This window comes from Pseudopipra pipra, chromosome 9 (assembly GCF_036250125.1).
Source record: "Pseudopipra pipra isolate bDixPip1 chromosome 9, bDixPip1.hap1, whole genome shotgun sequence".
NCBI lineage: Eukaryota > Metazoa > Chordata > Aves > Passeriformes > Pipridae > Pseudopipra > Pseudopipra pipra.
Window position 1 is genome coordinate 15,640,014 of NC_087557.1, and position 25,832 is coordinate 15,665,845.

At 41.0% G+C, this 25,832-nt stretch overlaps 1 protein-coding gene across 8 annotated transcripts in view; it reads right to left on the reverse strand.

Moving 5' to 3' along the window:
- LRRC8D (leucine rich repeat containing 8 VRAC subunit D) overlaps window positions 1-25,832 on the reverse strand; it is a 58,761-nt gene that overhangs the window by 13,101 nt on the left and 19,828 nt on the right. The window contains exons 1-2 of one of the 8 annotated variants that reach the window (XM_064664782.1): window positions 17,877-17,981; window positions 6,702-6,763 (exon numbers count right to left, since the gene is read on the reverse strand). The exons of 2 other annotated variants lie outside the window; for them this stretch is intronic. The gene's annotated coding sequence lies outside the window, so the exon portion shown is untranslated. Of the gene's footprint in view, window positions 1-5,084; window positions 5,106-6,701; window positions 6,764-14,562; window positions 14,849-17,816; window positions 17,835-17,876; window positions 17,998-25,832 lie in introns of those variants that run through there. 5 more of the 8 variants (XM_064664783.1, XM_064664781.1, XM_064664784.1 and 2 more) reach the window with 5 other exon arrangements.

The following is a 25,832-nucleotide window of genomic DNA, read 5'->3' on the forward strand; positions in this document are numbered from 1 at the left end:
TTTTCACGACCACTATCAGAAGTACAAGAACACACAGTAAACATCTGGCACTTCTAACCAGAGCACTTTGGGAATTTATCCAGTTGCAAAAGCAAGCTGCACCAAAATAAAAGCACATCTGGTAACTCTAGTCCCTAGAGGCTGCTTTTTATCACTAAAAAACTCTAGCAATACAATTAAAAAAATAAATTAAAAGGAAAGGCAAAAAATATACCAAACTTATTTCCATTTTAGTTTAGAAATCTGAAAAACAGAACAGTTAAAAATGTTTTGGATCCTGAGCTATTTATGTAAAAGCAAATTTAAATAGTAAGTCCACATGGCTATAAAGCTTGTTACATGCAATTGTTTTATCTCAGATAGAGATGATACTCAGCGACTCATGCAATTCCTCTGAAAAATTCTCCTTTCTGATCCACAGCCACACACACTGCCAGTCTCTGTCTCATCTTGTTCTGGATTCACTTGGAACCAGAGCAACTTCAAAGTGGTAAGAAATTGAACTTGGCATACACAGAGCTGATAGTTTGGTGATTTTAAGCCACAGAATGTAAAGATACAAATCTTATTACAGGATATATTTGTAGCTCTAACTACACACCCTAAACATACCTAAAGAATAGGAAGGAGTGCCTGTCACAGAGAAAGAAATGTGTTGCTGAAGTCCACTTTGCTGTAGATTTTCATAGCCCCTCTTAAGGGCAAAATGACCTCTCCACCAGAAGTCTAGGTTTACTTATTTCTAAACTGCATTCCCATCTGAATGGAAGCAGGTTTACCAGGTAACTAAAGTAAATTATTTTCAATTAATACTTTCCCCTTCTTTTTATTCTGAATGGACATTGTCAGCAACCTTGCATTGGAACATTTACAGCATCCTCATGGAGATCTAGAGCCAAAAGTAGACAAAAAGTTCCTTTAACTAAAGAATAGACTCTATTGTTCCCTGTGTGAGCTGGTTCATCTCTTCAGCCAGCAAACACGGTGACTTGCACTGGGTTACACACTGAACAGAAGTTTCATACAAGATTTGCACACATAGGAGCTACTGTATTTTCCAGTATCTGCAGTGACACTGACTACATCCACTAATTAAAAGCAACCTAGGAAAGGTCACATAAATTAAAAAATTAAAACAACAAAAGCAAATTAAACAAGTATATACACACAAAAAAACCCCCCAGTGACACAACAAGCAACATGTAAACAGGAGCCTCCTACTCGCACATCAGAGTTCCTCTGCTTCTGCCAAGATCTTTTCTGTAGCAAGAGCAGTGGGAAGGTGCATCAAGTGCAGCTGAGAATCAGGATATGAAAAAATATGCTTTAATTCCACCTTTCCTTTTACCCACTATGCTGGTTTGATAAAAAAATAAAAAGGTTAGCTTATAGCTCAATAAATAGGCTGCACCCTCAGTTTTTCAAATACAGACTCTCTCCAACTCTTTATGGGACAACAGTCAAACTGTGTTCACACAGCTTCTTTTCTCCCCAGAGAGAAGGGGATACTTCCTCACTCAAGCCAAGGGCTAGCTGTCAAGCCACATCACAGAAACTACTCGAGGTAACAGCTAAGCAGCCTCTGACACCCCCCCGTTCTGTCTCCCCCACCCTGGGCACACACCACACTACTGAGAGCCTGCTCCCAACCCTACCTGCACTTTATCAAGCAGAGATCTCCTACGCTTCAGACATCCTGCCAGATGGGTAACAACGATGACTTCTCATGTAAAACTCTGATCAGCAGATGAAGGATGACTTATTAATGTTACCGCACTCCTGCCAAGCTTTCAATAGCTGAATCTCCAGTGGTTTCATGCCAGGAAAAATGCCTGCAGCTGAAGCATTTATCCTCAAAGGGATTTATTTAAGTTTACTATACTTCTTTTTCCTCTTCTAAACTTAAGCTGCTTTCTGTAAGAGGTAAGCTATTTGCTTAGTCCATCTAGTCCCATAATTGGTTCAGGGTGTGTACTTCAGTACTTAAACATAAAAAGGAATTGCACTACAACACATATTTTGGAGGCTGTTGTTTTGAAATTTTGCTGATGAGTTCAGGTCACCTCCATTTTTATGCTTTATTTTCTCAAAACCCCATTCAAAATGTTGCCTTAAGGACAGAAAGAATGTTCCAAAAGACTTGCTGTCCTCACTGAGATTGCAGCATTCCTGCTCTAACAAGAAAACTTTCAGCTCTGCAAAAAGGTTCAGTAAGGCTCTGTTGTGTTGCTTGCTGCCATTCACCAGCACTGACAGATCCATACAGCCTCTAATTTAAATATTTACTATTAGTAAATTTATATTACTATTTGACCCAAATGCTCCAGTTGCAATTTAACCTCTGCACTGAGGGCTCTCCAGCAGGGAGTGGGCAGACAACCCTTGCCCCTGAAGGCTCACAATCTAAAAGTGATTATTTGTTAGGCAATGATAAGCATGTTTGTGGCTGTAAAATTCAAAGCAAGAACCCAAAACCCCTCAGGCTTCCAAAAGAAGACAGAAACAAGGGGGATAACAGCATGATTTAACATTTTAATGCACGACTATCTTTGAGAAGGCTTAACATTATGTCCAGATAAATCCATTTACAGTTACAGCATTGCTATATACTTAGCCTTACTCCTTCCCACTGGTTTGAGGATGGTGCTATCTCAAAAATAAGGCACTAAACACAGCAGATCTTGAAATGTACCTTTCCAGTGAAACAGACAGTGAAGCTTTCCCTTCCAGTCAAATCTGTTTTAAAACAGATAATGAAGCTTTCGAGTATACACTTCAACTCAAACAAAATAAAGATACAGAAAAGTATACATTTCACTCAATCTCATCTACAGACAGATACCACTCCTGCTTCAGCACTTACAACCTTTCCATGATTACTACAGCCTTCCCCACACACCCACAATAAAGTTTTTGGCAGCCACCTTCACAGACATGCAGCCATGTACCATGTCTGTCTGACTTTTACAGCCAATGTGCTATCTGCTTGAATGGCCAAATCAGGAAATCAGTGCAGAGGCAGCTTCCCCTTACTGCAAGTGCTTGCCATTTGAACTTGTTTTAGCAAGTTTCACATCACTTAAGGGTAGCACAATAGCAGCTCCCCAGCTGCTACAGAAATAAATGCAGAGTTGCCCTCTAACTGGAAGAAAACAAAAGAGGTTTTGTTGTTGCCATTGTTTAAGTACGAAGCCAAATCAGGTAATTTTCACATCCTTTCACATCAGCAAGCCCCAGGCAGGTCCCCAGGACTCTGTGCAAGAGTGAGGAACCAGCAAGGCAAGTTCAGGACACACCACTAACATCGTAAAGACCTGGCAGAAGAAGGGTCCTTGCCTTCTAAATCACCTTCTAGCCCTTCCATCAGCATGCCAAGATATCAAAAAACAGGGGATATGAGAAGTCTGAGCTTGTGCAAGTACACCACCACTGATTTCAGCACCTTGGCTCTCACTGTGACTTCCATCAAGCACAAGGCAAGGCCTTCAGAAAGAGGTGCAATCCAGCCTCCCTTGCTGCCCTGCCCTGGTGTCCTGACTCAGGACTTGTCCTAAGGCAATTTCTTCTTTAACATCACTTCTGGCAGTATTTATATAGGCATGTGTGATGCACAGGGTATCACCTATTCAGACACACAAAGCAGGAACAACAGAGAAAATGTTGCTTTTATCTTGTAACATCACCAGAAAACAGCAGTTCCAGTGCAGTGGTGCTGCTGAGAGACCAGACAACTACAATGTCCCCCTCCCACAGGCATGAAGAGACCTCCGTGCACTCCCCAGTGACCAGGTGGCACAGCCCTACAGGCCTCAAACGCCTTCTCCTAGAACAGGGTAGTCTGGAAGCATCCTACAACTATCAGGGGACAGCAGCGTTTACTTGAGCTTTCGGTTTGCATTTCAAGTTGTTGACTCAACACAAAACAAAACACAACACAGCCACAAATTTCCTACACAGTGACCTGTATCGCGTCACAGCTGAATGCAAGTCATCAGTGATACAGCAGATCTATTCATAAGTTTGACCAGCATTATTTTAACAAGGTTTTACTCAAGAACATTAGGACAACTAGCCAACCACTTTATTTATATGTTCCTGTTATCTCATCTGCACACTTGGGTTACTGCCTGTGGGGGGGGGGGTGTACAGCAATAATATACATATGACTACATACCCATAAGCCATCAGTCAAGAGTTTAGGATTTGTCATGGCCAGACCAAAATGTGAACACAACCATCCACTTAATTTAAGATAAAGTTTTGTAACAGCCTGTCTTTCACTAATAATTTTGCCTGCCAAATTGTGCCTCAAGTACATTTTTTCTAAATAAGAAAAATTTTATCAAGGTCTAGAACTCTATAATAGTTTTTGTTCCCTTTTAGACTAAACAGTAATTCTAATCTCTGTTTCAAGTTCCTCAAAGGCTAAAACAAAAACCCTTTCTCTTAGATATAAAACCACCAAGCGACTTTGGATTAACAGAGTTTAAGTAAATTATTCCTTTAAGCCTTCACGGGTTTCAGTTTCCCAAGAACAGACTTGCTTTAGGAAGCCAAAGTGAAGGACTGTTCTCTACCTCCATCACAAAGGTTGGGACATCCACACACAGCACCAACTGACTCGGCAGGAAAGACCCAAAATGGTGACCTTAAGAAGGCAGGTGATGTGCTACTGCTGTAAGCTCTCAATTCTTGCAAAAGAACACGGCCATCTCAGTGTTGACTGTGAAGAAGCCCCGGCTCAGAAGGCCTTTACAGAAATACCAAAGTTGAATCCTTGCTCACCACACATAAGCATGCATGAGATGGTTGTTATCTAGGATTTGAAGGCAAGAAAGAGTAGAGCCAGTACAACAGCCAGCTGGCAGGCAGACAGACAGCATTCTTTAGGCTTGATGGAAAGTTGCAGCCTTCTCCCAAAACATGGGTAATGGCTTATTGTGCTGCTTGTTCTGTTACAAGTGGCAGAGCTACCGTTCGGCTAAAACATTCTGTACATGACAGACCATTATGGCAATCCTGCTCCTGATTCAGTAGGGGCATCCTGTCTCTGTCTCATCATGCCATGCATCAGATGCTACCACCTTCCACAATACTTGAATTCTATGCTCTATGCTCCTTGCGTCTCCAGCTCCTGGATCTTGGTCAGAGTTTCTTCACATTGAAACAAAAAAGTTATCTTTGAACAAAGAACTAGACTCTGCTAGCACTTGAGACTTATATTGCATAAAAGGTTCAATTTCCTACTCTATATCAAAGCCTTACTGCATTATACATTGTGTAATCCTGTCTCAAAAGGATTATGGGCCAAAAATTCAGTTGAATTGCATCAGATTTCATACTGTATAACACAGCAGTGTTTGAGGAAGGCAAAGTTTCAAGTTTGACCAGTTACAAAATGGAATAACCTTTAAGTCTCTGCTATGGGCTAGAAACTGGAATAAATGTTTTATCTTCTACATTAGCTAAACTTTGACCACAGGAGAAATCACAAAGTGAAGTCATACTAAAAAGAGTTTGCAAGTATTGAAATTATTCCTTAATATGTGACTATTCTGAAAACTGATTTAATAATTATATCTTCCTCAGGGAGTGTAACTGAGTTTTCAACATATAGTCAATCTGGATACAGCACTTAGTGCTCTGCATAGACTTACTTGTTGAAACTGGCCATATTCACTGAAACTTGCTTTGTCAAATTAAGAGAAGCAAGTTGTAATAAAGCTTTACTTCCACTCCTAAAGAAAGAAGGAACGACTGGCTGGATATGTACAGGAAACAAACAAAATGAGTAATCATGAAGTGGCTTTAAAACAGAAACAAAGTCCCCACCAAAAATTCAAACAGTCATAGAGGTAAAGGCCAACAGAATTAGACTACAAGATCTCCAGTTATATAAATAAGAGCAATAATGCTAGTGTGACTCATTTATTAGGAAATCTTTACTGCCTTCAGTTAACAAAAAAATAATGTGATGATGGCACGCTTGAAATTATCAAGTTACATAAAATGATTTCTTGCCTCTGAGTTGCTGTTTGTGAATAGCTGCAATTTGAACAGAAACATGAATAAAGATCCTTCTATTCACTCCCTCACTGTAACACGGACTCAAAACTTAAGTTTTTTAGCAATGAGCAAAAGTATAATCAGATTAACATAGAGTATTCAAATTTGCCCAGTGAGACTTGCACTTAAGCTTTTTATTTATGAGATCTACAACTCTATCATCCAAGGCAAGGGTCAGTAAGAAATTATCAACCAGGTAATGTCACCACAGACAGCTACTATAGTCTTCTACAGTCCTCCTCTGTGACATTTTTCACTGTCAAAGCCACAACAAACTACAGGTCTGATCCTCCAACTCCTAGACAAGGTCTCCCTGACAACTGTAACACCATCTCACCAACCACTGCATGACAAACTATTTCTTCTTAGTAATTTTAAGTCACTGAAAACCCACAGGACATAAAATTATAAGTTACCACAACCATGCCAAAACCCAGCACAGCCAAAACATAGCAGCAAAGTGCAGCTATTTCTCTAGAGATGAAAGCTAAGGGATTTCTAGTGTTTTGTTTCCTCTAATGCACAAAACCAAAATGCCAGCAGCATGCTCCTTGGTAGAAGCCCAAAGACCACTTAAAAGTCTCCATTTCCAAGATGTCTTAGACTACATAACTTATTTCATTACTTTATCCCACCTCAAACAGAGTACAAAAGCAGCTTCAGTTTCCTCTACGATCCGCTCTGACTCTTGGAACTCCTGTGGGCAGACAAGAACACCACGAGTTATGAATGCACTTTGGCATTCACTGAACATCTTTAATTTATGATTTACAATTACATTACAAGATGCACATACACACAAATGTGTCTTGCAGATCAAGCCATCTTTCCACAGTTAGCAAATGATGCAATTTATTCAGTCATCACAGTCCAGATCAGACCAGTGACACTGTAAGACATCACACAAGCAACACAATAGCATGTACTGAAGAACTACTGAAACTCATTTAACAAATAAAACTCATCTCGTAAAAAAATCCCATGGGAGTCTTTCGCTGCAGTATATCATCTGTGTTTCAGACTCAACATTCCAAAATATTTAGCTTTTTCTACAACAAAGAATTTAACTTGTGTTGGAATGACTACATGCAGGGAAAAATATGGCATTCATACAAAAGCCACAAAATATCACACTTTACTGTGTTTCTTCATGCAGCTCTTAGGAGCTAATTCATAGCATCTATGAACATCGTATTTTCCTCTGTTCAGAGTCCAGTATCCCTACGTGATGCTTTGCCAGATTAGTGCTAGATTAAGCTAGAAAGGCAGCCCAGGGAGGTAGGACCAATCTGTTCCTTTGACAGCCGTGCAGAGTTTCAAAGAAAGACCCCACCTTTGGACCACAAATGGCATGACAACAAAATAACCATTCCCACCTACAAGGGCAGAGATGCTAAAATGCTTCATTTTTTTTGCACCTGCTCAAGTTTTAAAACTTTTATATTGCATCACCATTTTTCTGATGTTCTTGTTCTAAGACTTCCCTCTCCTCGCAATTCTGCTGATTCCTTTGCACCTAGACTCGGGCAGTGCACAGATGTGGGTCACAAGACACATCTGCGAGATGACTGGTTCCAGCACGTACATGTGTTTCAGTGTGGACACAGTAACAAACACAGAAGAGCTCTCTGCTCTTCACCTGACATCTCAGGAGCATCCTGAGGTAGACATACTGAGGAGATCATGAAAGGGAAGCAGCAGTGAAACAATCCTCACAGCCATTATGCCTGTACCTACACTTCCCCATCAATACTTCCTGTCCACCAGGTGCAGTTGTCACACACAAATACAGTTGTGGGTGTGCCTGCTGGGCCTACATGCAACCTTGGGAGCAGAAAAAAGAAAAAAAGTGATGAAAATTGCAACATTTGTAACTCTCAATTTAAGAACAAAGAGCAGCTTTATCCAAAACAAGCGTCAAGAGGTAGTTGTAAATGAAATTCAAGACTTTCGCTTGAAAGAAGCAGGCTTCTTTCCACAACTTAAATCTCCTTGGCTCTGTTCTATTTCTCTCTCCTCTTCTGATGGTATCAATCTTAAAATAAAGACTGTGCACTTTCCCTGTAGATCAATTACTTTAAATACAACAGAGGAATACTGTGTAAGTATCATCGCCGAAAAGCTGAATGCTCAAAACCAGTTTGTTACTCTGATCCGTGTATATTCTGTTTGTAGATCAGCATGTATGCCCTGCAATCAGAGGCACAACGACACATTTTAGCATGCAGGGTGCGTCCTCCCTTTATCATCACCTCCCCTTCGTACACACACCCTCAGTGTTCCTTCAGCCCGAACTACGCTCCTTCTCATATTAAATTTAGAAACAGAACTCTGAATCACCAGTTCCTGTTGTTGCAAGTAGCTAGAAAGATGCAGCAAAAGAAGTTTCCTAGTAAATAGTTATAGAATAACCTGCCCACCTCATTGTTACAAAGTGCTTTATAAGCCTAGAACAAGAGATTGCATAGATTTATATGAAACTAAATAATTTCATTTCCTGGGTGTCTAATTCTTCCTAGAATCTTATCAATTCTTACACATAACAGTACCGTGCAGCAACAAGAGATTAACTGTCCACTATAACACAGAAAAAAAACCCTCCCAAAAAACCACTCAAAAATATTGCTTATAAACTCATTGCTTGTGAGCCTCGTGCTGCACTTACTCCATTCCATCCTACTTTTCCTTGACACTTCTTTAGATGCACTTCTTGACTTCTTAAGAAGAACAGAAAACTCTGAGCTGCTACTTTGCAAGAGAAGAGCAGTACAAAGACTCCAAAACTGGTTATATGCAAGAAAGATCAGTTCCAGAAAAAGGAGAGCAGAGTTCAGACAGCATTACACACAAGCTAATCTACGCTGCAGAGAGGAATGGCTTCCTAGCACAAGCAGAGTGGAAATGTACCCATGTTTCCCAGTTTGAGTCCAATGAGGAACCGTAAGCATGGTTAGGAAACTCTTGACCACCACTTGTAAACTCCAGTTTCTTCCACTGCTCTTGAAATGGCTCTCTCACCATTACAAATGTGTGTCTTATTTCCAATTGCCCGACTGCAGCTCCCAGCCATCACTTCTGTGTCATGCCTGTTTCTGTGAGCGTTTTCGCCTCCAGCACGCTCTCCCTCAGAAGGTGCTCTCCACCAATTATCAACTCACTCCATTTTTATCTATCAAGAAACAAGAGATCCAGACACAGAAGGAGCTTTTCAAGCTCTCCTTGTGGTACCAGAACACCAATCAGCTTTCAAGTATCTCCTCTGACTCTTATCTGAACACACTCTCGTTTTCAACAGGCTGCCCATGACCCCAGAATCACACACAATTCACCTTTATTTACCCATTGTCCCTCCTACACCCAAAGTTATACCCCCTTGCTGCCCTGCAAGAGGGCAGTGACATCCAGTTGTTCACTCACTGTACCCCCAAGGAGTCTTCTCCTCAAACGCCTAGTCTGTCACTACGCTGAAGTAAAACACCTGCAGGCCCCATGATATTACAGATTATTGTAATCTTGATTGATACAGCTCACCAGGCTGCCCAAATTACTCCGTGCAAGCTGCCTCGTCCTCATTTACCACGCTGCCTAGCATGATATGGCCTGCCAACTGTACCAGTACAGATTCTGTCCTTGTCTCTAGGTACTTGATGAAAAGGTTCAATGGAATCTGGGCTCACCTCAATCCTTAAAACAAGATTTCCAGAAGCATTCCCATTTGATAATGATTCACCATAAATGACTAACTTCTAAACATCAGTTAGTCAGCTCTTAATTCACTTACTTTTGCAATATCACATAGCAGGAACATGTCAGGACAGGAGTTCCAAAGGGGCATAGCAGTCCTAACTGACTGCCTCTGCTGTTGCTGAGAAAGCAAACCATAGACAGGACTGAGAAGGAGCTGGGGAGTGGCAGAGGACTGCAGGGGTTGGAGTGTCTCCCTGCCCTTGCATCAGATGACTTTTGAAGACACAGCTTTACTACATCACCTGCAGTCCTGGTTGCTTTAACTCTTCCTATATTTTGATGACTATTAGAGTCAAGCTAGCTGGAATATGATTAAGTCAGTCATCCACCCTTCCCTTGTTTACTCTGATACAGTTAATTTTAGGAATCTCAATACCAACAGTTATTAAAAATTGTTTCCAGGCCTACAGAATTTTCAGCAAGGTCTTTAAAACAATCAAGTCACAGCACTGCTAATTCACATATGTGCATCCCTAGAAGGAATCTTTATTCATTAAGACAGATTTAATTCTCTGTTGGAATTGCATTGATGGCATCACATTCTACACCTTCCCAAATACAGAACAGTATTAACAAATATTTCTACTTTTCTTGCACAAGCGACATTTATTATTTCTGTCTAGTAATTGGAACTATTTCTAGCATACTTAAGCTGCATAAAACATGCAGTTAATTCTCTAACTTACTTCCTAACTTCTAACTTGCAGTAATTTTCATGTATCCATTGTCCCCTTAATTACTGTTTTTACTTTGAAATTTCTAGATGTGTCCTGAAGCCAGATGGCTGTTAGTGTAGATGTCTTTTTTCTTTAAACCAGAATTTCAGCCTTTGGTATATTTAGTATCTTCTTACAGAGATCACTGTTTTCCATTCACATTTTTTCCCTACAATAACATCAAGTTCTCTGTGATGACAAAAGATGCTCTTTTGAAGCATTAAGTATAATTTCTTTGGGGCTGTTCTCTGTTTGTCTATCCTTTACATAACTGGGTCACACTCGATGGTCCCATGGCAACCACCAACTTCCAGCTGTGTGATACCAAAGTCCACAGTAGCTGTCTCAGCTGAAGAGCTGAAACAAGAACTGACCTGCAATGGGCTGAATTTCCAAGGCACTGAACACCTTCCCATGATGCCAACAGGATGTTCAGCACTTTGGAATCAACAAAACTAAACGGAGTGCATAAAGGGAAACAAACCTGTAGGTTTGCTGATCAGCCATTTCGGACATCTCCAAAAAAGCATTTAAAAAAAGACGTATATTAATTTCTCCTATTCCTTTGACTGTAAAGGTAAGGTATGTACCAAGTAACCAACTTGGTAAGTCAACCAGACTGGACAACATACACATTCAGGCTCCTCCTCATCAGCCTGACCCTCACTCAGGTTAACTGCTTCTGCATACTTCAGCCATCTGCTGTTTGTTTGAGGAACAAGGCAAAATGAACCAACCTCAGTCCGATCCCAGTGGGACACTGCCACAGAAACTGCACTGCTCCTTGGCAAAGAAAGGCAGTGCAAAGCACATGCACTTGGAGTGTAGATACGACATCCCTTATGTGCCCAAGATGAAAGCATCTATGCTCTACCTAGATTTGCACTGCAGTCAATTAAACTTTAGTACAGAATCAGTCCTTAGCCTCTAGGAGCAAGTCTTTCACAGGGCAGTAAATCAAAGTATGCAGCAAGAAGACCACAGCATTTGGCTTTGTAATTGCCTGAACAGTAAGAAAAATATTTGGAACCTTTCATTTTCACAACGTCATTAAAATAATATGCTAACTATTCATACACAGCAATCTGTTAGATGTTCTAGAAGCACAGCAGCAGCAGAGTCTGCAGATGGAATTCCACAGCTCTACATACATGATGGACTTTTCCACATAATCCCACATGGCTGCTGAAGTACATACTTGCATGCATTTAGTTAAAGTAGAAATTCCTTATGATGTTTCACAAGTCTAAATTCAGTAGCTGAAAAGGAAATAACCTGGGTTCTGGCTGTACATCAGCCACTGCAACTTATTTTGCACAACTGAAAATGACTAAGGAAAAACACCTACAGTGGTTCAGTCATTAAAACAGTGTAACAGTCCATTAAAAAGCAAAATGGAGAGCTGTGCCCATACCTTCTCCAACAAATTCCTCCTGAATTATGCAGCAAATATTCAAAACCGACAGGCTGCAGAGACAGTTCAGCCTGAAGTGCACAATCCCTGTGCTGGATTCCTCTGTCCCCTCCTCTCAGGCTTGAGGTAAACGTAACTATGCAGGTTGCCAAAAGCATCAGATAACAAAACATTCAGCTTTTTTCTACTACCCAGATTTCGCTAAAGTTCCCTGCTACATACACATATCTAAAAAAAATTTTGTATGGGATGGGAAGAATTGCAGTTTGGGGTGGAAGTCCACAATTTGCTGGGAGGGCTTGTGTTCCTCTAACTTCCTTTATCCTCCTGCCATGAGCTTAGAAAACCTCAGAGTCAATCAGCAGCTTTATCCATTTAAGAAGTGCATTCCATTCACTATAAAAGATTAAATATGTGAACTAGAAGTTTCTACTGTAACTTTCAGTCATCACACAGTTAATGACAGCTTTAAGATGCCATTAACAGCATTTCAAAGGCCTACTGCAAAGGCTGAAGTCAGTTCACATCCTCTCATAATTTCTGCTTAAGGTTAGCAGAGTCTGAAGGACTTACTTGAATATTAAATTCAGATGAAAGTACAGAATGACTTTAAAATACAAGTGCTATTCCTGACTAGTAACACATCTGCATCCACATAAACCCTCGCAAATCCTTAAGAAGAGCCTTCCCATATAACATAATCCACTTTGAGGCTTTGTCTGCGTAAGGCACTTCGGATTACTTAAGACAAAAACCATGCAAATTAAAAAACTGATTGATCAAACTGCTTGAGAACCTCTTCAAATGCTCCTTTCCAGATCAGAGTGATTCTCAATTATTCTGCCTCAAACATGTAGGGCAGTTAAAGCGATTCACTTCAAATTCACACCTTCGGCTGAGTTGAATAATTTCTTAATGGCATGTGAAGACAAGCCCTTAACTTCAGAACCACACACAGAATTTACTTGGGAGTAATTGTCCAAAATATCTCCCCTGGGAGACAGGCCCAGACAACACAACACATCAGGATGCTGGTTCAACACCAAACCATTCTAAGAAGAATGCAAGAAGCCACACAATCAGAAGAGTTTGAATTCTGGTAAATGAATTTCTGACTCTGTATTTGCCAGGTTTGTTTTAGAGAAGCATTTCCAGCAAGCACCTAGCTTTAGTTTGAAAAGTCTCTTATTCTGACACAATTATCCATGACTCCATCCCTTCCCTCCCCTTTCTCCACAAGCTGCATCCCCCAGCTGCTCTTTCCCAAACCCCAGCCTGTTGCCCCGACAGCTGACACATGGGGCACAATCTAACACAAAACAGCCCCTTGTTGAAAGATTTCAAGCATCACCTGAATACAATGCAAAGCAGCTTGGAACAGAAATTGCAGGTTCAGATCCAGCAGAGAAGTGCCTTGACTTCAGAGGCTCCCTCCCCCACAGCTAGGCTCTCATTGTTTTTTTCCTGGGGATACATTTTCAGATCAGAGCCACAGCCTGCTGCAGATATAGATCAGCTTTGCTCATCCCACCATTCTCAGTCACTGACAAAAAATAGCTCTAGAGGGAGGAGGAAGAGGTTTTCAGCTGTTTTCTTCTCCAGTCCTCTCTAGCCTCCCTTGCAATGAGGGAGAAGCCATTTTCTTATGTTCATGGCCTGGTGTCAGAGTAACTATTTTCTTACTCTACGGAGCCAGTAAATCTCCAGATGTGCCTGTAAAAGAAATTTAATAGTAGCCACAACATTCCGGCAGCACCCTCAGCAACACAATCACCACACTTTTCATGGAAGAGCTGAAAGAAGCTGGCTGGTACATTACTTGTTTCCTTACCAAAAGCAGGGCAGAGAAGTGGCTGGAGAGGTCCAGATAGATGCTTCTCCTAGGCACACTGATACTCTACAGGGTTCAAAAAAAAAACCACAGAAGAGGGACATTTTCCTAGACAGGATCAAAAATAGATGGCTGGAAAATATGTAATATACTATTCTTCAATTTTCTCATAAACAGTAACTTTATTCTTCTTGAAACATTGATTGACATTTGATCCTGTTATGAACAACTCTAAGGCCTCCCCCACAGAGCATCTAAGCTGCATCACATTAAAGCTGTTCCTTTCTCCTTGCCTCTAGCATATTCCTAACATGTAAACAACTCTGCTGTGCACACAAGCAAAGGCACAGCTAGTTAGTGAAAGCTGCAGCACTAAGGGCACCACAGGAACCCATCCAATCTTAATAATCCATTAATTTCACAGGGCACTGTATTTATTAACTAGAAGCCAAATGCTATTAATTCAAATGTACATGTGAAAAACTGTCTCATTAGAGAAGCTGAAAGAATTATTACAGACTTATTTTTCATGGATGGTCATGTTTCACAGGCTTTGTTACCCCCATAACCCAAAAAAACATGAAGAGTCAGCCTGAATGATGGAAGAATTGTGACAGAATAGGAGAAAGGCAAGTGTCAGGAAATCCAGCAGGCTTACTGTCTGAGGATTTCAGTTGATGTGACACCACATGATAAGTAACGTTCTTGTGGCCAAGCCTCAAAACCCATAGGGACTATTTCCATTTCAGCTTAAGAAAAGAAAAAAAACAAACAATCTCACTTCTTACCTATTCAACAGTGAGGTAATTAGCAGGAGACACACAAAATATGTATTTAGGCAATCCTTCTGCATTTAACTTTGGTAACTTTTGTAACAGTGTATCTTAACTCTCGCTTTACAGGCTCTGGACCAAGAGACTCAGGCGAGCTGCCCTGGGGCAAGTTTCAACAGCCAGATTCATCCGCTCTGCCATGGAAGCCTCTTACAGCACCATTGCTCAACCCGCAAATCTCTCTCCTCCGGCAAGTCTGCCATGGTCTGGAGGAAACACAGGCCATCTCTGACCACTATCTCATCCGTCCAGGAGTTCTGCAGTGATCCCACAGGAAAAGCAAATGTAACTGCAACTACTTCTCTTCAGGGACTTATCTGCATTAGAAGGTTTCCAATGGCAGGAATCCAGAGCAAAGTGGCTCTGGAGTTGTGAACTGAATACAGCTGCATTGCCAGGCTCCAAGATCAGGATCTTGAGCAGGCCACGGTGCCTTGGGTGACCACTGCATTTGCACAGTTTTTTGCCTCTTTGGCTGAAACAAAACCTGGTGATTTCTTGCTGTCCTTCTGTCCACACCTACTCTGCAAACTGGCGCAAATCAGTCATGTCCCAACGCCCACTAGCTTCCTTGGGCTTATTTCACACATTCAAAAATGTTAAAACTATGAATTCCAGACCCTGCTTCCTCCTTCCACAACATAAAGTACCACCCTTGTCACATATCCTTTTCCCCTCCCACTTCTTGTCAAATTTCACTGCCCATACTGACACCAGAGTAAGTTTATCTACTTCAAGCCGTGAAATCATCCACTTCTTCCCAGCACCCTTCAAGAGCAAACTGCTTTCCTGTCCTCCTCTCTCTACAACCCAGCAGGTGAACACCCACTCACTCCTGCACATGACCTTTACCAAAGGAGGTTTTACTGGAGTAAAACAAGCACTCAAGGAGGTCTAGTTTTATAAATAAAATTGCATACCCTTCCCTGCAGCCAAAATCTCATCATCTCCACATTTTCCATTTTCAGTCCTTTTGACACAAATTAAAGTAAAAAAAGGCCTTCTCCTTCCATATTTTGTGCCCAGGTAAATTGTGGGTTTATTATAAAGGTCAAACAATCTTGTTTTACAAAACTAACTGGAGTTTAATGCTATCCTTTCAAAGCCTAAAATCCCTACTCACAGCAACTCCTGCACTACACAATAAATGTTATACAGAATTCATAAAGCAGTGCAACTAAATCTTAACTTTTGACTACAGTAAATTAAGGTTCACAATTAAAGGAGGCCAAAGTGTATCGCTATTCGCAAGGTGGAAAATCTGGACAGATCTCCAGACTCAAGCCTTGAAGAGTGCAAGGCTCAGCAGCTGCAGCACCCTGCATATCTTACAAAATGCAACGTCACAAACTAACACCAGAAGGTTGTAGCTACATCTCAGTGCCAAATATCTGGCAGCCTTCTCCATTCTAGAGAAGCCTGATCAGAGACTATAGCCGAGCCATAGTTCACGATTTAATGATTAAGGGCATGACCACTGCACTGAAAATGTGAAGCGTTTCAGGTTTAAATTATGAATGATAGTGACAGCTCGAGTTAAAATTATTACATGTTTTCATTCACCTTTCAGGCTTATAAATAAATAAAAAAGAAAGTAAAGTTGGAGAGTGGTTTTTTGTACACTGTCAGCAAACAAATGCCTTGATGCACGTTCATCATGCACTAAACAGTCAAGATTCAGTACCAAAAATGCCCAGGACTGCACATAGCTGCTTTTAATTAACAAAAAAGACAAACTCAGTTTATTACCTCTTCTAGGATCAGAATGGCAAGATCTACCTTGTCTCAAAGATCTGCCCCAGTCAGGAGCACTCGGCCAGTATCAATTTACACCTTAAAGGATTTCAAAAGGCTGCTGAAGCTTCTGTGCCTTTCATGAATTGGTTTTGATTGACCCTGCATCTTTGACCTACTGCTGTTGAAACACCCCTCAAACAGAGAATATTTATGCTAATTTAACTGGATTCAAAGGGCCCATTTGGAGTCATCCCTTCAGGGTCACACTGTAGTCTGCAGCATTCTTCACTTTTACCACTATCCCAGCATAAAGTCAGAAAAGCACCGTGGACCCAGGGCTTCCCATTCGACACCCAGCTCAAAGGCAAACATGCAGAAATACAAGTCCTTGACTGACAAACGCCTATTGAAGAAAAGCAAACAAACCTTTACGCAAGAGCACTGACACACTGAAAATCAGGAATGGCATTACCCATGAAGCAGCTAGTATACCAGTGCACCTCAAAAAGGTTATGAAGCAAGTATAACCCTAAGACATCAAAATAATGGGAACATTTGGCTCCTTCAAAGTGCTGTAATCTCATCAAAACACTCGAACCTAATTTGACATTTATATCTCTATAAACAATCTGTAAGCAAAAGCAAAGAAAAAACAACATTTGCAGTTCAGGGAACGACATCAAAACAAACATGTCCATAGTACTCAAATGTTAAACTACATGTGGGAATCTGATGATCTTTTGAATGGCTGAAAGCTAGGACAGAGGAGAGGGCATCTTGTTTTTCAATTAATTATTAATCAATCTTTTCAGCCATCAAATCCCTGCAATGACTCATCCACTTGCTTTACCAAAGTCTAAATTGTTATGGAAAGACTGAAATTCCACCAGAACATTACCCTCCTGAGTGCAATACTTAACCCTGCATATGAAAAAGGATTTTAGTAGATTCATTCCTCTCTCCCAGAAAAAGATCAAATTTCCATTAAACCTGGAAAGAAAGATCACACACACGCACAAAAAAAGAAGAGAGAAAAGGCAAAACAGTATGTAGAATTTTACATTGAGAGGAACAAGAGAAGTTAAAGTCCCTCTCAGTTATTCATTTCAAAGCCAGTATTCTTCCAGTGACAGTATATGCTGCAAGCAATAAGAGAATTTACATTATCAGAAATTCTCAATAATCATGCCATTAAACAATACAATTCTTTTACGCTCATTCAGATAGTTCCTACTGTCGGCAAAGGAATTTAGTTTTATAGAATCATGGCTTGATAGGAGTTACCTTTTAAGCTTACAAAATTACGAACTTGATCCTATACCCCACATCCATGAAAACCTCTTTTCAAAGTTTAAAAGCTCTACTAAATAAACTAAGCTGCAAGACTGAGCTCAGTGGGTGATACCTATGTACAGAGCTTGCTCTTTTCCTGTGCTAAAATTATATCAGAACATTGCAACACATTTGCATACCTCCCACACGTAACTTTTTGCCAGCAGTAACAAGACGACATCAAGACTCAGAAAACGTACCAGACAGAGATAGGAGAGGATGGAGTTTCCTGCAGGAACACCCAGGCTGAAGTCCAGCAGCTCACAGGGAAGGTGCTGCCTTCGTATCATGCTCCCACTTACCAGTGTCAAATGTGAAACTCCACCCAGGAAACAAAAAGCTTCCTACTGTTTCTCTCCTCTACACAGCCTCCTGGCTACTATCAGAAAAACTGGTACCACTCCACCCTTTTTCCATAAGAATGGAACCTTTTTCCCCTTCACATGTTCAGCCTTGGAGCTACCATGGAATAGGAGGAAGAGAAAAAAGAAGCCTCTGCTGGGTCATCTCCCCTAGTCTCTCTTGTATGGTTTTTCTGGAAGTATTTCTAGTGGCAGTCCACAGTGCTGCTGTTGATTTTAGTCATGCAGAAGTAACACGAAATTCACATGACTATTGTCAGTTTTCCAGCCACACAAGTTTTGCAAAAACATCAATTAAAACAATCTGATCTTCCAGCTTTTACCTGGCAAAGCTATTAAAAAAAAAAAAATCACAGACCTTTTGGACACATTGGTGCACCATTATTTTCAGAAAAGCTTTTTGTTAAAAAATAAAAACGCTGACAGCACTGAAGATTTCTGGCACCTTACTTCCTCATAAGATGCCAGTATAAAAAAAAATTTAAAAAATTTCATTGAGCCAAATAAAAGGAAGTAATAGAAAATTACTATCAATCACAGGAAAATACCTGATCCGCCATGAATAAAGTGTTACTAAGGTGTGAGAAAGAATTTTAGAGATTTTAGAAGTCAATAATAGAATCCAATGTTATCCACAAGGTGTGCTACACACTAGAAATTCCAATGCTCAAACTGTATGGAACCATGGTCTTCCCTTTGATTCTTTCCGGTGGCCCATTTTTACCAGTCTCACCCTACCATGACATCCCAATAGCAGAGCTCAGTTAAAATGCAAGTAGAACAAGACAATCTGAAACTCAGGGAAGTCTTAAATATTGTGCAGGAAAATTTGAAAATGAGCCCATACAAGTGAGATAGTGTAACAATAACTAAGAGTAAATACAATAACCCCAAAATCATTAACACACATTTATTAATTAACATGTTAGCTGCAGAGAAAGTGCCTTTGTAACATAATTTGATGAAGACCCAACTGGAAATAAATGAAACAACCAAAAATTATTTTTGTTAGTATTAAATTAGGCCAAGTACACCCCATATACATGGGGATAAAAGGTACTACTCTAGGAAGCAAGCTTTTAGACACCAGCACACTTAAGATCTAAATTACCATGGACTATGAAATGGAAAAATGCTGAACCACATGAAAGGAAGGCAAACCCTGCTTACAAAATAGCAGTGAGTCAGCTCCTGAGGACTGGCCTGTGACTGCTTTGAAAACAAGACGCACACTTCTTATGTGCCCTCCAGTTGTACTGAATGAAAACGAGCCCATCCCCTAAATATGCTGTTAATATGGTAGATGACATTGCAGAAAAGATGTCAAGAAACATCAGTAACACCACTTAACCCACTGGAACTTCAGAAAACATTTTCAACCAGTGCTGATCCACACAGCCTTTTAACCCTACACACACCTATTCATGCTTGGTGCATTTAATAAGCACGAAACTCATTTCCCTGGCCTCAGATCAATCCATAACAGCTTATCTTGGGGACACCTCCAATTCTATAAGGTCCTTGAGATATTTTCTTACAGAAACTTTTTCTAAAATGCCATGACCCTTTAGCCTGTCAAGTTCCATCATTTGTAATCAGACTATCTAGAAAGCCAAGAATAAAATTCAAGGCTTTGTGACAAGCTGTGAAGCTATTACTATTAATAAGCCATTTAATATCATATGGAACAATAAGTACTATGACTACACCAAGCATTTATTTGGAGAACACAACTATATTTGCTTTCACTCAAAAATCAAAGACAAATTGTGGGCTTTCATAACCCATTTCTCTTAGCAAGTGCCCTTGGCTACAAGCAGCTCCCTCCTCGACCACATTATAGCTCATTTCGTTGTTATTGTTTAGGGACTATCTGGGGGCTTTCTGATTGTCTGCCCTTTTTTGCTGTTTACAGATGTTATTGGTGACTGGGGCTTTTCATGGTATATTGATTACTTCTGAGAGGAAAAAAATATATACAGTCAAAGAATTAATGCAGCACACATACACAGAAAAAAAAAAAGTCCAGTAACTCAGCTCTATCAATATTACTTTGTTGACAAGTACTAAGGTGCTGACCACTGAATATCATACCAGCATACTCTGAATGGAAGCACCCTGTCCAACTCCTCTGAAAGAACAGAAACCTTGAAACCAGCTCATTTCAGGGAAAGGATTAAAGGTTGTTTTTTCAGGTGTCCTTCTTGCACACTGAATCCCTCTGCCAGACATTGCAGTTTATCATTGCTAAACACTTACACTGCAGAAGTACCTAGAGGCCTCAAGTAGGTCAGGGCCTCAGCATGCAAAGTACAGAACTGATGCATAATACTTGACAGCCCTTGCCTCATCATATTTTTCTATTTCAAGCATTCATCTTCCCACAGCTATTTGAACAACCCACACAAGCAAAAGAAACTCAATGACACTGCAAAAAAAAAAAAAAAATCACCCAAGTTCCACCACCAATGTATTTAAGTGCTATCCAACAGAAAAGGAAAACAGATGTAGCTCTGCCCCTCATTAGAGTATTACACATAAGGATCTAGCTAAAAGTCAAAGCAAAGCAGGTTTGGGGCTTTTTAGGTTGGCATAGCTCCAACTATTCTAAGAAAGACGGAAGTGGATATTGAAACAAAATTTGGTAAATATTTATGGATGAGAGCTCCAATTCTCCTTTTCCCATCCCCTATATCCTAGACATACTCTTTTAGTGAAAGAAAGTTTCCCAGTTGTTGCCTTCAGATTGAATCCTGATTGAGACAGTGCAGGGGTGCAAAACCAAATGCAAAGAAAATTTACATAAGCTGCAGGGAGTGGAACTACAGCAGGGTTTGCATACCTTGAATTAGCTCCATTAAAGATGAAAAAATATGCAATAAATCTGAAATGAAGCTTAACAAGATAATGGAGTTCTTGGCAACCTGATTATTTTAACAAGTTAACAGCCAGTTATCACAGATTGTTTCAGTCTAAACACACATACCAGGACAGCACAATCCAGAGGAGCAGGCCAATATAAGATTAGTTGTGCTTTATGCTCCATGCTCTCCCTTCTCATACCTCCCTGCTTCATCACCGCCCACCTCTGTCTTCCCAAATATTCATCCAGATCCTGCAGAGCTTACCTGCAGCTTCCCATCCCATTCCCTCAGCTGAAAGGGAAAAACTGGCATTGCTGTGGACTTGACTGCAAGTCACCACCAATTAGCTGCTGCCCAGGGACTAGGGAGCACAGAGACTTGGGAAAAAAACAGCCATTACTCATTAACCAAAAGGTGGTGTCTTGACAGGGGATTACCTAGTTCTATCACAGCCCATTCCTTCTTGCATCTAAAGAAAAACCCATCTAACACCCTTATTTCAACAGCCTCTCCATCTCAGGAATGCCTGCTTGCTCCCAACCTTTGGCAGCACTACCAGCATCCCAGTCCAGCATCATGGGAGGCAGCAAGTCACCACAACATACAACCTGCCAGAAAGGCAAAGCATGTGGGGCTGCCACATCCAACTGCAAACTGAACAGCTGGACCCCAGAGTGCAGCTCTGGTGCCAACAGCAATCTGGTTGGGGGGGTGGGATGGCAGTTGAGCTTTGCCTCTAAAGCCTCAAACCACGATGCTTCCTCCATAGGAAAGAGCGAAACAGAAAAACCCCAAACCTGGGCAGTGCTCTCCTTAACTACCGCAGAACTTCAAAACAGCACGATGGGGTAGGAGGGAAGGGGCTGCATGGGGTTTCCTTTTTTACAAAATTTCTTCTCATGGAATTTTATTCCCCCCCAGTGTTTCAAACATCAGTAATGTTAACAATCACTAAATTCCTTACATAATTACTTAAACTGCCCATAAAAATTATTTTGCAGTCTGCCTGAAAAAAACATTTTATTTCAAAAGGTAGCAGAATCGGTTTATAAGCAGAAAAAAAAAAATCACTTTTTTTTTCCCGGCTCCTGCAGAACATAAGAGTTAATGGAATGGAAAAGAGACTTATGCCTTATTGATTAAAACAATTCTAATTATGCACAGAAGACCATTCCATGTTTCCAATAATACACTGACCAAAATGCATGAAATGCACAGTCAGATAAGCACAAAGTTTGGAGTTCATTGCTCAACATTGCTGCAGCAAATGCCAGAATTTTATATATCCAATCACTGGAGGCGGTAGAATGTTATTATAACTGCAAGCATATTCTAGGACGTGAAATAATAAATAAAACTAGAGAAATGTATTATTTATTTAAATTTAAAATTTTTCTAAAAGAGGCCCATGAAAAGCTGTGGACAGAGTAACACAATACTACAGCCAAACCACAGCAGCACTAAAATAATTGAGCAACAAAGAACAGTTTGTTCATTTTTTTCCCTTGCAAATCTCTCTCCCCCATCGTTACTGTCTGAGGTGCCAGGCAATAATGTCACCAATATCTTACAGTATGTCCTTTTTACCATCAAGTGCAAATACAGCATTACTAGACAACTTGTTAGGTGTTGGAAAGGCCAACTTTTCCCCAGCCCAATCTCTTCTGTGGTTTCTCAGTTGTTGGAAGTGTTTCACCTCTCTCTGAAAACAAATTAGGTACAGAGAAGGACAGACAGACCTTACTCTTTGATGCTGAACCTCACCATGCTGATTTAGGGCTCCAGTGTTCATAGTCAGCCTCCAAGAGAGCATGCACTCTGTGATGGTGCTCCCTTATCCAAAAGAATATCACCTACCAAAGACAATGGATGAAGCTTGAGGGAGCAATGTGATGAATCTCTTCCCGTCTATCCAAAAGACACCTCCTCAGATTCCAGACAATAACTGAGAGCAGGCAGATATTTCAAAACAACATCATATTGTGTCAAAACACACGGCTAAGATTACTGCTGCCTACCGAACTTGATACACATCCAGTAGGAAACAGGTCTATACAGATGAAAACAGGCAACAAGGCATTACTCCACTGAGGGTTTAAAGAGAGCACTGCTGCATTTTGACCCTGCTCAGATTTTTCTCTGCAATAGCAAGTTCGCCGACAAACACCCGTGAGCGCCGTCTCCTTCCTCCCCCGCGCTGGTGCCGCCGCCGCCCGCGGCCAGGCGGGGTTCAGGCTCGCAGAAGGACAAGCTGGCTGGAAGCAGCTCAGCTCACTGACACATGGCTGTGGGGACTGTCTTTTGCTATCAGTAACGGACAACTCTCCTGTCTAGGCAAAGAAACATGAGAGCAAAAACACTGAAAAGGACATCAAAGTAGGGCTATTTTCCAGTTTCTGTAACTAAGGATAACATTGAAAATTCTACTGGGAGGACAGGAAGAAAGAAAAGATAACCTGACATGAAAATTGTAACACTGGAGCAAGATACACAAAAGTTCTTTTCATTGCAAAGAAGCAGTCAAAATGACATCTATATCTACACCTAAGGAAAACATTGCTTTTGCCTTGAGGTGGCCTTGGCAATACACTGTTGCAAGCAAAAAGCAGTTTATCATTTTGGAGGAAATTCAAATCAATTTATTTGTCAGTTAATAAACTTCTAATTTCTGCTTCTGATTTTGAAGACACACAGAGGGGAAACAGCCCTTGCCCTCCACTCCCCTCACCATACCTGCTCCTGGAAGTGGGGCAACAGGGACAGCACTTGGTGCTTCCTCTGCTGGTCACAGTCCCTGGAGAGCCTTCTGGCTCCCTTATGGCACACAGCAGACATTGTGTTGGCTGGGGAGATGGATGGAGCCTGTGAGGGGCAGCCCTGCCCTCCCTCGCTCAGCCCTTGCGAGCCCTTTGCCAACCACGGCCGACAGCAGCATCAGCACAAGTCGATACGTGAGCAGGCAGAGCTGCAGGGAGCCCCTAAACATGGCAGGAGCATGCCTCAGTATTGGATTAGAAGTTATCTGTGCGTAAACACCCAGGAAAGTCTACCCTTTGAACACATCTGGAACCTTCACACCCCAGCCCAGGAGCTGGGGGACACTTTAAAACACACAGCTCTTCAGGATATCCACCTTTTGTCTGCCCCTTGGTAGCCATTGTCAAAAATTGATTTTCATAAGTGAGCTACACCAGGTCTCACCCTGTTTAAGCTCACACAGCTTAAACACACAAAATACAAAGGACCATCAGCACAAGCTACACCTGGCACTCAGTCCATGAACAGATCAGAGCAAGCTGACAGGTTACCTCCTAATATTGACTTTGGTAACAATATATTTCTGTAAATAACTCATGGAGAGCTGATATACAGCAATTAATTGCACAGAGGAATTACATGCCAGAATGCCATTAAGGCAGGACACAAAATAACTAAGCAAATCCACCCTTCCTTGGGTCCCTTCATTCCTGCTTCCAGAAGAAGGGTCGGCACTGCTGCTTATTATGTGCATATAGTAAACAAATAGCTTATACAGACAAGTTGTTCTTAAAACAAATCAAAAGCACATCAAGTGAAACACGATCTAAAATAAGTCAGCAATGTTTTAGGATATCACTGTTTCCCCTGGCACTTGAGGATGCTGCAGCTGCACAAATTCCTCTAAAAAAATTCAAAAGAGCTTAAAGCTTATGCTCCCACAAAAAGAGGTTTTCAGACACAAATATACACACACACTCCATCACAGTAACCAGACCAGAACACTAGCACAGGAAAGCCCCTAGCCATACTTTAACATTTTGTTCATTTAACTGTATCAGCCAATATTTTTTTCTTGCTTCCCAACTACGCCAGCAAAAACCCTACTGCAGAAGCCCTTCTAGTGGCTGCAAAATTTTTCTGCCTGTGTAAGGTTCTTTCACAGGACCTGGTTTAAGCAGCACCAGCTAAAAAATTCCTCTTGTACCCATAGAGGCACCTCTGGAGGAAGTGGTGAGATCAGGTAATGAAAGCATGCAGGTGGGAAGTGTGAAAGCAAAGGAGAGCATTGCATCAATCGAGCTTACATCTGCAGAAGAAGGGAGGAAGCAGTAACTGCCATCACACCACGTTAGTGCCAGCAGAAACTAAACTGCAAAGTCACAACACTTCTACAAGAAGTAACAGCAAGAAAACACTGCAGCAGGTCAGATTGACCAACTTTACTTTGATAGAGGTGACATTTTGTTTTCTATCTGGATTTTTGTCTCATGTTTTGTGTAATGTATAATCTTGAGAAACAAACGTTGCCTGAAAACATAAGTGTAAGCCATTCCATTTATGTCAAGTAGATACTAATGCTATTCCCCCCAAGAGATAAAGTGTCAGTTGTGTTAACTATTTCACTACTGATAAGATGCTTAGCACCATTTCTTTGCCAAAACCTACCTCAACTCCAAACCATGTGTAAAAGCCTCTTATAAGCAAAATCATCCATGTATTCTCCATCCAGTAAACAACTTTTCCACTCTTCCTAATGAGCATCCTTATAATACAGACTCATCCTGACTACATGAGAAGTACTCAATACTAAGAATAGAGAAGCGGGGGTTAGAAAACAACAAGAAAATTTAAGACAGATTCAGTACACTTCTAAAGATGTGCTTGTCTGTGTTTCCACTCAAATATAAGTCTTTTTTGTACTCCCTCCCTTTGTTTTTTTAAACCCCAGATCTGCTGCAGGTTATCCAGCCTGCCACATCACATCAACACAGAAACCAGTAAGGCCTGGCTGCAGAATTTAGGTCAGCTTGTCTGTAGAGTACATAAGGTCTTGCACACAGCCATGAATTTCCTAGTAATGCTTCAATAATCCCTCTTCATCCTGCTATGCAGCTATTTCACTAGTAGCTGCTAGCTTTCCTCTAACTCCCCAACAAAGACTCTCCACAGG